The sequence below is a fragment of the Cetorhinus maximus genome, chromosome 14, assembly GCF_964194155.1.
Source record: "Cetorhinus maximus chromosome 14, sCetMax3.hap1.1, whole genome shotgun sequence".
Taxonomy (NCBI): Eukaryota; Metazoa; Chordata; class Chondrichthyes; order Lamniformes; family Cetorhinidae; genus Cetorhinus; species Cetorhinus maximus.
The window spans coordinates 31013201-31019381 of record NC_135892.1 but is presented as its reverse complement, the minus strand read 5'-3'; positions in this window follow the sequence as shown (position 1 = coordinate 31019381).

Here is a 6181-nt window from a genome sequence, read left to right as displayed (position 1 = left end):
GAATGGCTGCTGGGTGACAAGGGCTATCCCCTCAGAAGGTGGCTCATGACGCCTCTCCATCCAATATCAGAAGCTGAGCAGCACTACAATAGGAACCACGCCTCCAGAAGGGCTGTGCTGGAGAGAACCATTCGCCTTCTCAAGATGTGTTTCCGATGCCTGGACCGCTCAGGGGGTGCAATCCAGTACCTCCCAGATTGTGTGTCAGTGATAGTGGTTGCATGCTGCGCTCTCCACAATCTAGCGCTGGAAAGGGGGGACGCTGTGGATGATGAAGATGTTGACGCAGTGGATGCGGCTGCACACGATGAGTCCAGCACTGATTCTGAGGATGAGGAAGCACAGGGGAATGATGAGGCACTAAACGCTGACCCGGGACTACACCAAAGAGGCAGGAACACCCAGGACACTTTAATCCAACGAACCTTCAGCTAGCTCCACACAAATGGATCAGGAGGACCAGCCTTGCCTGGCGCTTCCATAGTCGGCACCTAAGTGCCACTTCATCAGCTGCAACTAAGGGCTTTGGACATAAACCTCAATGTCCACTCAAACACTCATGACATGTATGTAAAACATACAAATGCAGAACAAAGGAGCCACCCTCAGCCATGGAAACACATCTGGTTTTAATTTTCACCATCAGAAGGTCACATAAAGTCAAAACAAAACGTTATTCAAGCATAAACAAATAATAATTCCCTAATCTAGGGCTAACATGAAAGCACCAGTGAGAAACCCATGGTGTGCCTAAGGTGCCTTATGCTTTCGTTTACAGGTACTACGTCTTGGTGCCGCCCCAACGCTCGGAGTGGCATCTGAGACAGCCTGCTGACTCTGCTATCCTGTTGGCCTCGATGACCTTGGCGGCCGTCCTCTGGCCCGTGGAGCATATGCTGGCCCCGCCGGTCGTCACAGCCTCACCCGATGAAGCGGTCACTGGGAGAGGAGCGGAGCAGCTGTTTCCCTCATCTGGAGCTCCATGAGAGGAGCCCGCAGATACGACAGGTAGCTGCTCCGCCGATCTGAGGTCACCCCGGACCTCCCTGCTCACCGTTGATGGATGGGCATGAAGCCCACACCATCTCCCACATTGGCAATGACCAGCTGTGGCCACTGGAGCTGTGAGGGCTTGTAGGTCCGAGCGTAACCCCAGGAGAACCTGATTCTTCCCCTGGAGGCCCCTCCACGAGAGTCGCTGCTCTCTCCATGGAGGAAGCATGATGCTCTGCCTTGAGGCTCATTGCATCACTGATGCTCCACGTGGACTCCTTCACCATGGACATCAAGTGAAGCATAATCTCATGCAACACTCCCAGATGCTCCCACACACCCGGCCGCATTTCCTGCAGCTGATGCGCCGCGGACGACTCCAGAGGCACATCATCACGCACCGACTGAGCATATGCCTGGTCCCCTGAAGTCCTCCGACTGCTGGCACCATCGGCACTCTCTGTCTCTGCCAGCTCCTCCAGCGATTGTGAAGTGCCCTCTCCATTGTGCCCCGGGACACTAGCCGATGTTGCAATGCCCACCGAGGTGCTAGTATTTGTGTTGGTGCCTAGCTCGCAGAAATGGTGTGATGCAGGTGACAGTTGAGGGCCCTCAGGTGTGAGGGGGGGCATCTGGAATTGCTCCTGGCGGCCATGGATCAGTTAATGTGCAGACAGTGACACGCTTCATCCCTTTCCCCCTGGCTCATTATGCGCTCAACCTTCCAGAACCTATGGACACGAATATTGGTGGGGTGGCAAATAGTCAGGAGGATACCCTTACATTACAGGCGGATACAGACAGGCTGGTCAGATGGCCTAAGGAATGCCAAATGGAATGTTATGTGGATAAGTGTGAGGTGATGCACTTGGGCAGGAGAAACAAGGTACAGGAATACACAAGGAATGGTAGGACTGTGGAAAGTAAGGAGGATCAGAGGGACCTTGCTGGGCATGTTGACAGGCCCTTTAAGGTAGCGGGACAAGTACATAAGGCGTTTAAGACGCTAAATGCCATACTTGCCTTTATTAGCTGAGGAATAGAATATACGAATAGGGAGGTCATGTTGCAAATGCAGAAAACACTGCCTAGGCCACAGCTATAGTTCTGCGTGCAGTTGTGAAATGCGCTTCACGGAAGGGATGTGATTGGAGTGGAGAGAGTGCAGAGGTCACTGACCAGGATGCTGGCTGGGCTGGAGAATTTGACTTATGAGGAGACATAGCATAGACTGGTGTTATTTCCCCTGAAGCAGAGGAGATTGAGGGGTGACATGATTGAGGTTTATAACATTATGAGGGGCATAGATAGGGTCGACAGAAAATAACTTTTCCCCTTGGCGGAGGGATGATTAACCAGGGGCCATTGATTTAAGGTAAGGGGCATGAGATTGACAGGTGATGTGATGAACAACTTTTGCACACTGTGTGTGCTGGGAATGTGGAACGCACTGCCTGAAAGGATGGTGGACGCAGAAACCCTCCTAACATGTAATAAGTATTTGGATGTGCAGTAGCGACGCCATGGCATACAAGGCCATGGGGATAGTGGTGGGAAATGGGATAAGGTGACTTTGGAAGATGCTTGACACGTGCATCTTCGAAGGGCCGAGGGACCTTTGTCTATGACACACACGTCTGACTCTATCAGTCTGTGAATGAGCAATGTTGCGACAATAACAAATCAAACAATCATCAGTGCTATGGATGGTGGGAGGACAGAGCGGATGTCACTGTTGATCTCAACTACCTGGCCGTTCCACCCCAACCTCACCGAAACCAGTGGATCTGGTCGCATGGCGCCTCTCAAGCTCCAGGGCCTCCTGCTCGAAACGGCTTAAAATCATGAGCTGAGCCTGGCTGCCTCCAGTTCGAGAATGCTCACACACATTGTGAGCATTCTTCTCCTGAAAAACAGGGAAGACCATTCATTGTGGCTAATCGCACATGGACTCTGCATGTACATGCCGCACCCCAACCACAGTGGCCCATATCAGGCCTCTAGTGTCTCTTCTCCCCGCTACTGCTGATCAGTCACACAAAGATAGTATGCCTGCTCCCAACACCCCCCAACGGCCACCTTGAACACATTCTGCGTCCATCACTTTAGGATATGGCCTTAGCTCCCATAGCAACTACGTGCACCGTCGAGGGCAGCAGATGGCTCTTGGCCATGAGACCTTGAGGCTCCCCTTCCACGATATCATCACCGTGAATAGGACATGTGTTGGAGTTCTGAGTATGCGCTGAGCTGCATCTCCTGCAGGTTGCCCCCAGACTACTCATGTACGACTAAGAGCAACACATGGTGCGGGGGAGAACCCATCTCCTCATAAACCACACAGGCTGATGTAAGCAGTGGCACTATCTGCTTGCCCACCCAGCGTACAAGAAATGCCCAACATGATTCAATGCAGTCACGGCAGTAAGACTTGGGGGGCTGGGGGGGCTCTCAAAGGCTAAGGCTACCTGCTGGGTTGAATGCCCAATGCCAACATGGTACTCACCCTTCCAGAGTGCAACAAATCATTGAAGCGCTTACGGCACTGGATCCAGTTGCGCCGCACCACATCGCGGGAGCTCACCACCTTCACCACCTCCTCCCAGGCACGTTTGGTCATGTGGGGGGGCCTCCTCCTCCCATCCTGGGGGACCAACACCTCCAGCCGTGCTGCCACCTTCTCGAGGAGGGAAGCAAGGCAGTCATCATAAAAGTGAGGGGCGCATTGGCCCCCCGCTGGCCTACCCTGCAGCCTGTCCTGCTCCTGTGGCAGACCCTGCAGCCTGCCCTGCTCCTCTGCCCTTCCCTCCAGTCTGGCCTGCTCAGCCAACCCCCTGTGGTGTGACCTGAACGTGGCCATTGTGAGCAGCCTACAGGAGGCTGCCAGGCCTTCCTTTAAACAGACTGCCGGGTCACCATTGGACCTGGCAGTCTGTGCATGCCTGCCGCAGCCCGCACACTCCCACTATTCACGGGAGTCGGAAATGTGCTGGGCGGGCCTTAATTGGCCCACCCGCGCAAAATGGCAGCGCGGCCCCAATCACGGGCGCCAATTGGGTCCACGCCCGCCCACGGCCACTCCAGCTCCCCCCGCCCGACAGGCAGAAAATTCAGGCCTTTGTGTTGCTGCTCTACATCATGGTTTGCCAATATTGTTGTCCATTTTATTTTTCCAAGTTCTATTTTTAATCCTTCAGAAATTGCTTTTCTCTAACCAGCTACTCTGGTCTTTGTCACTATTTATGTCCTTCCCAATTCTTACCTTAAGGTGTATAATATTATGGTCACTATTCTCCAGATGTACAACTCGGGGAGAGAGACTGCAAGGTTCTTAAGTAAATTGATATAGGGAGTGACAAGGTAGTGGAGGTGTTGGCAGGCTTAAAAGTGGACAAATCTCCAGGTCCGGATGATTTGTGTCCCAGACTGCTGAGGGAGGCAAGGGAGGAGATCGCAGGGGGAGGTGCCAGAGGACTGGAGAACAGCTAATGTGGTTCCGCTATTTAAGAAGGGTTGTAGAGATAAGCCAGGGAACTACAGGCCAGTGAGTCTCACATCAGTGGTAGGGAAACTATTGGAGAAATTTCTGAAGGAGAGTATCTATCTCCACTTGGAGAGGCAAGGTTTGATCAGGGAGAGTCAGCATGGCTTTGTCGGAGGGAGGTCATGCCTAACAAATTTGATTGAATTTTTTGAGGAGGTGACCAGGTGTGTAGATGAGGGTAGTGCAGTTAATGTAGTTTATATGGATTTCAGCAAAGCCTTTGACAAGGTCCCACATGGGAGACTTATAAAGAAGGCAAAGGCACATGGGATACAGGGTAATTTGATAAGGTGGATTCAAAATTGGCTTAGTTGTAGGAGGTAGAGGGTGATGACAGAAGGATGCTTTAGTGACTGGAAGCCAGTGTCCAGTGGCGTACCACAGGGATCTGTGCTCGGTCCCCTATTATTTGTCATTTATATAAACGACATAGATGACTTTGTGGGGAGTAGGATTAGTAAGTTTGCGGATGACACAAAGATTGGCCGAGTGGTTAACAGTGAGGTTGAGTGTCTTGTGCTACAGGAAGATATAGACGGGATGGTCAAATGGGCAGATAAGTGGCAGATGGAATTTAACCCTGAAAAGTGTGAGGTGATACACTTTGGAAGGAGTAATTTGACAATTTGAGGAACAAAGGGACCTTGGTGTATGTGTCCATAGATCTCTGAAGGCAGAGGGGCATGTTAGTGGGGTGGTGAAAAAGGCATATGGGACACTTGCCTTTATCAATCGAGGCATAGATTACAAAGTAGGGAGGTCATGTTGGAGTTGTATAGAACCTTGGTGAGGCCACAGCTGGAGTACTGTGTGCAGTTCTGATCGCCACATTATAGGAAGGATGTGATTGCACTGGAGGGGGTGCAGAGGAGATTCACCAGGATGTTGCCTGGGATTAAACATTTAAGTTATGAAGAGAGGTTGGATAGACTGGGGTTGTTTTTGTTGGAGCAGAGAAGACTGAGGGGCGACCTGATCGAGGTGTACAAGATTATGAGGGGCATGGACAGGGTGGATAGGGAGCAGCTGTTCCCCTTAGTTGAAGGGTCAGTCACAAGGGGGCATAAATTCAAGGTGAGGGGCAGGAGGTTTAGGGGGGATGTGAGGAAAAACATGTTTACCCAGAGGGTGGTGACAGTCTGGAATGCACTGCCTGTGAGGGTGATGGAGGCGGGTTGCCTCATATCCTTTAAGAAGTACCTGGATGAGCACTTGGCACGTCATAACATTCAAGGCTATGGGCCAAGTGCCGGTAAATGGGATTAGGTAGGTAGGTCAGGTGTTTCTCATGTGTCGGTGCAGACTCGATGGGCCGAAGGGCCTCTTCTGCACTGTGATTCTGTGAGATGTTCCCCAACTTTTACTTCCTTTATCTGGTCTGGTTCATCCCAATATTAGATCCAGAAGCGAATCCTCCCTTGTTGGATTTCTTATATATTGCATTAGAAAGGAGTCTTTTACATATTGTAGGAACTTCAATCTCTTATGCCTTTTATCTACCTCTTCTGGCCAATTAATATTGGGATAGTTGAAACCCCCCATGATTATTATTATGCTTTTTTTTTTTACCTATTTCCCTAATTTGTTTGCATATTTCTTCCTCCACCTCCCTTCCACTATTAGCTGGTCTGTGGCCTACACCAA